At 48.2% G+C, this 11940-nt stretch overlaps 1 long non-coding RNA gene across 5 annotated transcripts in view; it reads left to right on the forward strand.

Moving 5' to 3' along the window:
* LOC309361013 overlaps positions 1-6825 on the forward strand; it is a 51282-nt gene extending 44457 nt beyond the window's left edge. For all 5 annotated transcript variants that reach the window (XR_014164289.1, XR_014164290.1, XR_014164291.1 and 2 more), the window contains 2 exons: positions 3010-3111; positions 4897-6825. This is a non-coding gene — a long non-coding RNA (uncharacterized lncRNA). The remainder of the gene's footprint in view (positions 1-3009; positions 3112-4896) is intronic.
* Positions 6826-11940: the final 5115 nt, after the last annotated feature.

Raw genomic sequence — 11940 nt, forward strand, 5'->3', positions numbered from 1 at the left:
ACACTGTGAAAATGCTTTTTTAAAAAAATAAAATTGAAAAATATATTGAATTTGCCATAGCTCACTGTTGCCATCTAGTGTCACATTTGTATATTTCACTTTATAACACACTTAAAATTTATTTGCAACTGCATAGCTGAGTCCCTGGACTAACCCCCTGCAATGCAGGAATCTCAGCTAAAGCATCCATAAGAGATGGCCGTCCAACCTCTGCTTCGAAAACTTTCAAGGAAGGAGAGCCCACCACCTGTTCCACTGTCAAACAGCTCTTATTATCAGAAAGTTCTTCCTGGTGTTTAGTCAGAGTCTCCTTTCTTTTAACTAGAAGCCATGGGTTCGAGTCCTACCCTCCAGAGCAGAAGAAAACAAGCTTGCTCTCTCTTCCATGGGACAGCCACCCCCCCCCCCCGAATAAATACTTTTTACATACCCTCCATTCCAACATTTATCTGTTGAAAATAGGCCGTAGGTTTGCCCTTCGCCCGGAATTTCCTGAACATAGCCAGGATTCGGCTGCCAGAAACAGAGTCCAGGCAGAAATTGCTGAAATGTCCAGGAGATTCCCGATGTGTGGCAACCCGTGTCGGAAGTGTAGATTTTGGCAAATAACTCTTTTTGAAAAATGTCAACCCTAAAATAGGGAGGTCCTTTTCCATAACACAACAACCACAACATCAGTGTTCTTTTTATACCCTGCCTATCTGACTGGGTCATCCCAGCCACTCTGTGTGGCTTCCAGCAAATATAAAAACATTATAAAGCATCTTTCTAAACTTCCCTATGCAGGGAGGGCTGCCTTCCGATGTCGTCTAAAGGTTGTGTAGTTACTTATCTCCTTGACTCGGGAGTCGCATAGCGCCAGACCCTCCAACATTTCTCTGACGAAAATAGGGACGTCCTAAGGAAAAGTGGGACATTCTGGGATCAAATCAGAAACTGGGATGGCTTCTGTAAATCCTGGACTGTCCCTGGAAAATGGGGGCACTTGGGGGGCCTGTTTTAAGAGGGAAGGGGGCACTGGGTATGTGCTTATGGAGCCAAGGGGGCAGTGGGCTGAAAAAGTTTGGAAGCCACTAATTGAGCCCCAGCCCTTGCTGTCTGTCTCCTGCAGGATCTCCCCCCTTGGCTACGGTTATTGCGTCTGCCTGCCCCACTCCCCCAGGCGACGAAGAGCCCCTTGGGGGCAGAGGCATGTCGAGACAGCAGACATCTCTCTTCCTCCTTGGCATAAATGGGCTGTGTGTCAGGGGAGATGCGCAGGGCCCACACGCCCTGAATCCTTGCCGCCCGGGTCCTGTGTCCTTTGGATGCATGTCTGAGGGGGGGAGGCGGGAGAGAGCTAATTGACATCAGCGCCTGGGAGCAGATGGGGTGTCCACCTGCTGGAGAAATGCAAATGATGTCTGGAGCAAGGCGGCCGCCTTCGGGACGGGGTCAAGCGAGGGAGGGGGAGGAGCAAGGAGGAAGATCCACCGGCAAACAGAAGTAAAGCCGGATCAGGCCCTGTCTCGGGAGAAGAGAGCCTGTGTCTGTGAGTCTGCCAGGAGCAGAGAGGAGGGAATTCTCTGAATATAGTTCTGTTTCTTTTGAAGCAGGGGGTTGGACTAGATGACCATCAGGGTCCCTTCCAACTCACCTTGAACATGAACAAGTAGTGATGTAATAGAAATAAGACAGATGCAAAAGTCAGGAGCCGCCGCCTCTCTCTGCAAGACTCCAGGGGGTTCCAGGCACCCACCCAGGGTCTGTGGTCCTTTGGGGAATTGAGACACAGCAGAAACCATCATAGCTTTAAGAAATATGGTTTAGTCCCCCATTTACACCTTCAGTCTGCCTGGAGGGAGTCCCGATCTTACAGCATGGTCATTTCAAGAGGGGCTTTTGCAGCCCTGGACTCCAAGGCATCTCTCCCAGCCAGCCTTCAGCCAGCCTGCCCAAGATGGATCCCATCCTTCTCTCCCTTTCTTCTTCCCAGCACACCTTGCTTAAAACCCCTCTCTTTTCCTGCCACTTCACACCCAGTTACCCTGCAGCCTTCCAAACAGTCTCAGGGCAAGGAGGGAGGACAGTTGTCCTCAATGGCCCTCTATTAGTTCCTAAGTGGCCCTTGCTTGGCCAGGTCCTTTTGCGTAGGCTAGTCCAGGAACTCCGCTGCAGCTTGTATTTCTCCCTCCACATCCCAAATAATCAGGATCTGGACTCCCTCCATGTAGACTGAAGGTGCAAATAGGCAAATAAACCATTTCGTAAAGCTACAACAGTCTCTGCCGTGTCTCAATTCTGCAAAGGAAGACGGACCCGGGGTGAGTGTCTGGAACCCCCTTGGGCTCTTGCCATCGCTCTGCAGAGAGAGGGGCAGGCACCCAACTTTCGTAGCAATATTCTGGTTACGATATTGTACACAGATAAATAATAAAACATGACATGACTAACAGAAAATGGGTTGCCAAGGGTGTAAAAGACTATGTTTTTATTATGTTTCTATATGTGATTGAAGCCGCCCAGAGTGGTTGGGGAACATTATTATTACTATTATTATTATTAAGCATATTATTTTACAGTACATAATAATAAGATAACAGTAAGCCAGGATAAGGAGTTCTTCAATAAATTGATGTATAAAACAGAGTAATCGGCTTGAGCTAATGAGCAGTGTCTTCTTATCTATTGCAATATATGTTGTACGTATTTCTCATCCTTGTCTTGCTCCATTTGTGCATTTAATAAAACCACACCATGCAGTGCAAAAAGTGCCTTGCTGCTTCTCGCCCTTTGCCACCTCCAATTTTGTGACAGCTTTCTCAGTATGGCTGTTTGCCAGATGATATTATACCAGTGATCGATATTAATTAATTGCAAGGTTTTCTGAGTTCTGGCTACTACTGTTCTGTCCACTGTTAATAAACGCGTTGTTAATTTATTACTTCTGAAGTAAATTAAGTAAATGCTGGGGGTATATAATTCAATGTAGGGCATGTGGATAATATCATTCTCTTGTTTTGTCACTAGGTGGCGCTGTTCTGAGTCCGTTGTTTCCTGCTGGTGCTTAAGAGAGAGACTAGTTCTCCTTCCTGGGTTGCTGCGTGTCCTCTGAGCCTTCCCTGCTAATAGGTGAGGGGGCTTGGAATCCACAATCGCATTTAGAGTGCAATGATACCACTTTGGACAGTAGTGTCTTCCCCACCATCCCCCCCCCAAACGATGGGAGATGTAGAATCAAAGAATCATAGAGCTGTTGAGTTGGAAGGGAGCCAAAAGGACACCTAGTCCAGCCCCCTGGGGTTTGTTAAGGATGCTGAGTGTTGCTAAGGGACCCTTATGTTCCCAAAGCTACAATTTCCAGAACAGTTTAGCAATCTTTGCCTCTTCATGGGACCTCTGGGAACTGTGGTTTATGGGGCGGGAAATAAGGGTTTCTTGTCAACCTTAACTACAGTTCCCAGAATTCTTCCTTGTTGCTCCAGATGACTAGAAGTGAGGGTTGGAGACCCGCGAGATTTTTCTGCCACTGGCACCCAAATGTCCCTGTCTCTCCCTCCGTCCTCTGCCTCCCCTCCCGCGCTCACCCCAACCCTTGCGCGAGCCTTTTGGCGAAGGCAACCCCCCCCCCAAGTATTCTGCCAGCCAAGCGGTTTCTGTGTACTCAAGAAACGCTCCTTTTAGCCTTACTGACCTCCCGGGCACCTGCGACGGGCGAAAAGCACATTTCTTAAGTGACAATTTCCCATCACTAAATTAAGAGGGAGAGTCGTTTTCCGTCACCTGCCCAAAGGTTCTGAGCTAGGCATAAAATGTGTCATTAGCAAACGTGGGCGGGGGGGGGATGCTCTCAATTGGGGGTCGAGGTGGGGAGATGAGAATTGCGCTTTTGCACCTGATACTGCAGGTCGATGCTATTTGCTCAGAAACTCTTGCACTGATGCAAGGTGGGGGTGTCTGATATTTTAAAGCAGTCCTTAACGTACTTCCTGACCCCCTCCCCAGAAAAAAAACTAATCCCCCCCGAATTAACATTGAAGACATATCAGTGTCGCTGAATGTCTGTGATGATGCCAAGATATATTGTCAAAAGAACTGTCCTGATCTTGGCAGTTTGAGTAGTGATTGCAACTTGGCGGAAAAGAGCCCCAAATCTTACATTGGTTGCTTGAGAATACCACTCACTCTGAAATAATGGCCTACCACTCCTTTTCAGGAAAAAAATACTCAGCCCCCCCCCCCCGGAAATCTATCTTCTCCAAGCGAACAAACAGTAAGATGCAGGGGCAAATTCGCATTCTTGTTTGCATCTATATTTCTACAACAAGACACCTTGAGGTTGCTGCAGCATCATTAACAACAGATGAAACATGTGCGATTTTTTTTTTAATCATTGTTATTAAAGATGTTCTTGGTTTACGAAAGCACGAGCCTTGTCTCTTTCTTCATGTTGAAAAGTCTTTTCTACAGATCAGTTACACTTGTTATGAGACATTAGTGGAGAGTACAGCCAGGGAAGAAGAGGAGTGGTGGTGGTGAAACTTACTGTAAATAATAATAATAATAATAATAATAATAATAATAATAATAATAATAAAAACACTGCCCCAGGGGGTGATCCTGCTCACTTTGGGACCCACTGGATGAGATGATCTCCCCAAGGTCTCCTCCAAGCCTTCACCAAGATTTAGAGGGGCCTGGGAAACAGCAGCCTCAGGAAGCCCCTTTAACAGGAAGATGCAAAGCTGGGAATTGTCTCGTTCTTCATTCGGGGTGTGGGGATGGGGCATCCCGTGGAAAACGCAGGACAGCGGCATGCTATGGAAGGGGAGGGGAGCCTTGCCAATCTGAGGCTAGCAAAGGACACAAGGAAGTCCACCACTCTGTCACTAACCCCTCTCTCTTCCTCAAACGCAGGTGGCGAGAGCAAAATAGCCAGCGACTCTCGACTGCAAAGCTCTCTCCAATATTTGGCTGGACGGTGTGTCCTTTCCAGACTTGTGTTTTTCACAGGAATTGGTTCTCGAATTTTAGCTGGAGATGGGAGTAAGGAATCGAAGAGGTCTTCGCCATCGCCATCGAAAGCGGACATCCCAGCTTGCATTGCGGCAGGCGTGGAGTGACTTTTCCTGCCCAAGGGAAGCATCCCTTTGGAGGGAATTTTTGGGGGACCACATGTTAGCGATTGGCAGGACCAGGGCCAAGACTGGGCGAAGCAATGGGTGCGGATCTCACCTGAGTTCCGGCTGAAAAAATGCCCTGCAAAACACATAATAAAAATAATCATAGAATCATAGAGAGTTGGAAGGGATCCTGATGGTTATCTAGTCCAACCCCCTGCAAGGCAGGAATATTCAACCTGCAAGCTGCGTATCATTCACACAATGCATTAACCAGCTGAGCTATCCTGAATCAAAACATAGTAAAAATAAAAATAAAACATAATAAAAACAATTAACAATACACACTAATAAACAATAGAATCTTCAACAAAAGTTCCTAAACATACAAAAGCCAAAAGTCCAAATTGGCATATAACATTTAACAACAACCTGCTGGTTGGGTTGGGCAAGAGAAAAGCCTGCTATTTCCCCAACCTTTCCTGTAACATCGTCTCCCGGAACCAGGCGGGGACTGAAAAGCGAAGAGCAGAAACACCTTCCACGCAGGCGCAGTCTCCAGCTGTCGGAGGAAGGTACATAAGCTGGCGGAGAGGGTGGTCCCCAGTTGATGCAGCTGCTCCACAGAGTGTGAGCCTGGCTGCTGAGATTGGTGTGCAAAGGGATCTGGAGTTGTGGAAGAGACTGCCTTATCTTTGACAATAAAGAGCGAACTCTTTGCCGTGCGCATTCCTTTGCCTTGACAGGCCTTGGCCTCGTTTCAACCCTCTTGCATTCAGAATGCACATTAAATAGCACACACCATTGTCCTTTCTATCCCACACCAAATTCAAGGACATTTCGATAGCAGCAGAGAACACTGGAAATTTGGAGAGGAGTGGTCTGGAAACCGAGCCTGGAAAAGAGGAGACTGAGAGGAGATAGAAGAGCCCTCTTCAAGTATCTAAGGGGCTGCCCCATGGAAGAGAGAACAAGCTTGTTTTCTCCTGCTCTGGAGGGCAGGACTCGAACCCATGGCTTCAAGTTACAAGAAGGGAGATTGCGACTAAACATCAGGAAGAACTTTCTGACAAGAAGAGCTGTTTGAAAGTGGGATGGGCTCCCTTGGGAGGCGGTGGACTCTCCTTCTTTGGAGGTTTTCAAGCAGAGATGGGATGGCTGTGTGTCCTGGATGCTTTAGCTGAGATTCCTGCATTGCAGGGGGTTGGACTAGTTGACCCTCAGGGTCCCTGTCAACTCTACAATTCTATGGTGGTTGGTGGCTTCCCAACTGCTAGCCAATAGGTGCTTGTGCGCGATTTGCAGACATCCTGAAGCTTATCTCACAAAAGATGCACTAGCATTTGGGAAACAATTGGCAAAGTCAGAGATTGATTCTAGCCAATCAGTGCCTTAGGACAGTTTGGATGACTTGTGCCTTACTTGGTTCACTTGAACAGATGGTCTTTGTCCACCCTAAATCTCCCAACTATTCAATTCAATCTTCTGAAATATTCAGCTTTCTGGAAACTGAAACCCAGGAATTGGAGGGGGGTGCTTTGCATTGGCGTCTTCACAGATACTGTCAACAGGAGTCTGCCCAAACTAGCGTTTTGTTGTTCAAGCCAAACCATTCTTTGCAGTGCCGTCAGGACTGGACTTTGGGCAGGAGCTGAGCAAGCGCACCATGGCTGAATTACCACACGGGGATGGAATTGCCTTAATAAATATGTTTTTTTCCTCCTCCCTCCTCTGCCTTCTTTCCTCACGTGCCATGAGCCTGGTTTTTGTAACAGGAATTACACTGGCGGAGTCAGCACAGGCGAAAGGAAGGAAGCTCAGTGTGCGCATGTGTGTGTGTGTGTCTATTTCTTTGTTGAAAAATAAAAAGTCCAAAAGTACAAGTGCGCAGACACGAGAAAGAAGACACAAAAACAACATAAAAAATGAAACATGAAATAGTATCCATGTACAAAACAAAACACAACAATAACAAAAATGTGTACATTACAAAAGGGGGAGGGGCTTGCTATTATAATTAACCAGACCTTAACGTAATACGGAGTTTATAAAAATTGATTCCAAATATCGCTGAACTTAACCATGGCAAGTCTACATTTCTACACAACATGTTCATGTGTAGTGAATCATGTTACAAATCATCAATCCAATCCTTACAGGCAGCTGCATTTTAATTTTTCCAGTTCATCAATATCAGTCTTTTTGCTGTCGTAAGGGCATGGAGAGTCCATTGATACTGTCCCTTTGTTAGATTCCATGTCTTGGGTATATAATTCAAAATGATATTTTCCTCTGCAAATTTAAGATTGTTCCATACAGTCCTGTTGATTGCCTTTATTACCTTCTGCCAGAAACTTTTCAGTGTAGGACATGGTACGAACATATGTGCAGAGTTAGAACGATGGAACTCCTTGCCACAAGAGGTAGCGATGGCCACTGACTCGGGTGGCTTTAAAATGAGTTTGGACAAATTCGAGGGCGAGGGAGCAGGATAAGGCTATCGAAGGCTACTCAGCCATGCTCTGCCTCTGAATACCAGGCGCTGGCAATCTCAAGCAGGGAGAAATGATTTTGGACTCAGGTTCTGCTTGCAAACTTCCCATTGGGGTGCAGGCTGAGAGAGGAGGTTGCTGGACTCGATGGGCCATGGGTTGTTTGTCAGCGGGACAGTCCCTCGCGAGGTGGGGGGCTCTCCTTCCCTGGGGGTGTTTTAGCAGGGGTTGGATCTGTGCTTTAGCTGCGATCCCTGCCTTGCAGGGGGTTGGGCTGGATGACCCTCAGGGTCCCTTCCAGCTCTACGATGCTGTGGTCCAGCAGGTTTTTCTGGCGCTCAGGTGGCAAAACTCGGAGGAGAGCAGCGGCTTCTGCCCCGTCTCCCAGCTGGAAACAAGAGCTAATCTCCCGGCCTGACAGCTCCGGCGAGGGCGGGCAGATCTGTGGCGAAGTCCGGCTAAATCCTTAAGTCGCTTGTAAGTTCCCCACCGGAGGGATCTCCTATGGCTGGCTGCTCATTTGCTGGGTGGTCTGTGGACAGAGTTAACGGCGGATTAAGCCCAGGGATGGGGCCCTTTTGTGTCTGCCCAGCCAGGCAAAAGAGAAAAAGTTGTAACCTCTCCCCAACGCCGCCCTCCTCGCTCCCTCTTCCACCATCCCCTGGAAACACAGGCATCGTAGGATCCTAGAGTTGCGAGGGACCCCAAGGCTCATCTAGACCGACTAGAGCATCCCTGGCAGGTGGCCACCCGACCTCTGAGGAAGGAGAGTCCATCACCTCCCAGGGGAATCCGTTCCATGACCAAACAACTCAAAACTCTTCCTAAAGTTTAGTCTGGGCGCTCCTTTCTTGTGACTTGACTCCATTGGGTCAGGTCCTGCCTCTGGGAAGTCAACAAGGAAACAGCCCTCTTTTCCGGGATACAATGTGGTAGACTGCCTTGGGCTAGGGAGGCTCCATCTAGGTCGAATGGCAAAGAGCTGCTGACAGACCTTTCCAAATGTGTAAGGCCTTGCCTGGGGGGGGGGGCGATGGGACATTGTGGGGTGGGGAAGGGGGGGGGCAATGGGAGTGCACGAAAAGGGAAAGGGAGGAAAGGAAGAAATGAGATTCCAAAAGGAAATTGAGGCAGACGGCAGGAGGAAGCCCAGAGGAAAAAGAGGGCGAAGGAAGGAAGGGAAGGAAAGAGGGAGGGAAGGGAGGAAGGAAGGAACACCCTCCAACATTTCTCCAATGAAAATAGGGACATCCCATTCTAGAAGAAGAAGAAGAAGAAGAAGAATTTTATTATTCTTTAAACCCCACTCCTCTGACTGGGTTGCCCCAGCCACTCTGGGCGGCTTCCAACATATATAAAAACATAATGGAACATTATACATTAAAAAAACTTCCCAATGCAGGGCTGCCTTCAGGTGGTCGCCTTAGCTCTGGGGTCACATAACTAATCATACCCTCCAACATTTCTCTGATGAAAATAGGGACGTCCTAAGGGAAAGTGGAACATTCCAGGATCAAATCAGAAACCAGGACGGCTTCTGTAAATCTGGGATGTCCCTGGAAAATAGGAACACCGGGAGGGTCTGGGAAGGAAGGGCAGAAACCAAGAGGGAAACTGAGGCAGAGAAAAGAAAAGAAAAGGCAGGAACCATGAGAGGAAAAGACTTAAAAGGCTTCTGGTTATGTTTTCTAATTTGCCGTTCTTTCACTAAAGTTTTTTCTAACAGAACTCTTTCCTATTTCTTTCTTTCTATTGCTTTGGAAGCTTTCCAAATACCAGCTAGATGGCATTTAATCTGGATATGAAAGAGAGATGGAAAATGCCCACTCCCCCAATAAATGAAACCCTGTGCCCATATCGCGCGCTGTCCCAGATTCCTGTACGAAGAAGGGACCCTCTTCTTGGGGAAAGGCCAAGGGTGGGTGTGTTTGTGTGAGGGGGCCGACAAGGACATGTGCCGGTTTGTTATGCTAAACCCCCAAGGCCCCCATTCATCAGGGCTCTCAGGCGGAGAGGTCTGGAGAGCAAGGAGTTCACAGGCCCTCTGGCATTGTGATGCTAAGCACCTCCTGCCCGCAGACGTGCGCAGGGCCGCACTATGCTCTGCGCCACCACTCTGGGTGGGGAGGGATTCGTGGCCAGCTGCTCCTCAGACCGCAAAACCCTCGCCGGAGATCCGGGACAGGCTGGTCTCCTTGCTGTTGCCACACACAACACAACACACACACACACACCCTCCGAGTCTCCAACTGGAGGAATGTCTGAGAGACCCTGGACAAAGACGCTAGGCCTCCTTTGGGACGCCAGAGCGAAGACCTAACCCAGACCCACAGTGGAGAAGGGGGTCCCCCTTCAGCTAACAGCTGCGGAGGGGAAATGCAGCTACAAGTCACCCCAACCTGCAAACAGCAAGAGACTCCGGAGGGGGCCAGAGTTCGAATAGAGGTCAGGAGAGACACAGTGGCTTTCGGGTTTATTTACACATCTGTGCAACTCGAGCATTGGGTGGAAGAGCTCCCACTTCCTAACCCAGGAAACACAATCCCACTTCTGACCTCAGTGTTGCACATGACCCAATCTCTGAACGGTGAGAGATTCCAGCGGGTCCCAGTGCTTACTCAGAGTTTGGTTTCCTTGCAGTTAGGATATATGGTCTTATTTGAGTATATACACAACATAAGCCTAAGATGGAGGGGCTCACATTGGCCTCGCCTCCCAGTTTGGTGGCATCTGCAAATTTGATGCAAGCCTCTTCAATTCCCTGGTCCTAGTAGCTTATGAAGACGTTGAACGCCAATGAGCCCAAGGCAAAATGTTTAACACGATAACATTAACAGAGCCTGAAAGACAAGAAGATGCCGCAATGAGAAGCCAGCTAGCAGGAGCTGAGCAGAGTTGCAGAATACAAAAAGCTTCTAGGCTTCAGTGAATAACTGATATATAAATGTTGTTAAATAAATAAAGTGAAAAGGAAAAAAGAAGGTGGATGTTGAACCGTTTTGCTTTGAGTCTTTTCTTCCTTGGAGGTTTTTAAGCAAAGGTTGGGGGGCCAACTGCCCTGGATGCTTTACCTGAGATTCCTGCATTGCAGGGGGTTGGACTGGATGACCCTTGGGGGTCCCTTCCTACTCTGCAAGTCTATGATTCACTCTACCTCCATTACATTTGTCACAGGAATAAAGACATAGGGATTGTCCTTTCACACCATCCTCACCCCACATGGAATCGAAATCTGCGTTTCTTGGGGGGATTGGGGGGGGGACACACAGGGTAAACCCGTTTGGACAAACTGTTATTCGCCCCTGTGATGTTAAGTGGACAACAACACATATAGAGCATCACTTTGAATCCATCAGTCTTTTGCATAGCGGTGATTTTGTGTAACAGTGAGTCACCAGCAAAGTACTTGCTTAAAAAAGGGGAGGAAAGCTGTTTTCCTGGGAACATAGGAAACTCATGTCATTGCTTAGCCCTTCTGCATGCAAAGCAGCGGCTCTACTGCCGTCTGTAAACTTCACTCCAAAAGAAATTCTGAAGCACCACCCAGTGGACAAGGACCAGAAGGACCTCTCATCGCCCACAGGCGTATCCATGGCAACCCTGCATCTCTGCCAGCCAATCAGAACCCCAACACCAGATCCCTCTCTCCTCCTGTGGTTTCCAGCACCCACGATTCAGAAACATTGCTACCCTCTGGTGGTCTGGCGCTTAGGATTCAGTTCTCTCACCTCCAAGTTCAGGAAAGTTGCTTTTGGGAACATGTCCTGCTCCTTCTGGGGTCCCCCTTTGCTCCCCACCTCCGCCCAGCTCTCACCTGTGGCTGCTCGAAGCTGTCAGCAGGTGACAGCGGCCACAGTCTTGGGAATGGCTTTGGCTGGCCGGCTGAACCAGGTGAGGGGAGCCGGGGTGCCTTGAAGGCTTGGTGAGTTAGGGACTCCCCCTGTGTGCAAAGACAGGCTCCGGTGGATTGAAGGGATGACTTTTAGAAGACATCTGAAGGCAGCCCTCTTTAGGGCTGTTTAATAGATTATTGTATTTTAATTTTCTGTTGGAAGCCGCCCAGAGTGGCTGGGGAAACCCAGCCAGATGGGCAGGGTATAAAAATATTATTATTATTATTATTATTATTATTATTATTATTATTATTATTATTATGTGATCAATTAGCCCAACAGTGATCAAGAAGGCAGTTTCTGTTGAGGTAAGTGAGGGAAGAGAGAGGAAGAGAGCCTGTCTAGGAGAAGGAAAACTCAGATACTTAACCTCTGCTGCCTTGCGGTTATCTTTGGGAAAAGAAAAGGCTCAGGAGTGAACCCTACTCAAACCAGAGTGGAGTCCCTAAGGCGGTT

This window comes from Podarcis melisellensis (genome assembly GCF_964234715.1).
Source record: "Podarcis melisellensis genome assembly, chromosome: 18".
NCBI lineage: Eukaryota > Metazoa > Chordata > Lepidosauria > Squamata > Lacertidae > Podarcis > Podarcis melisellensis.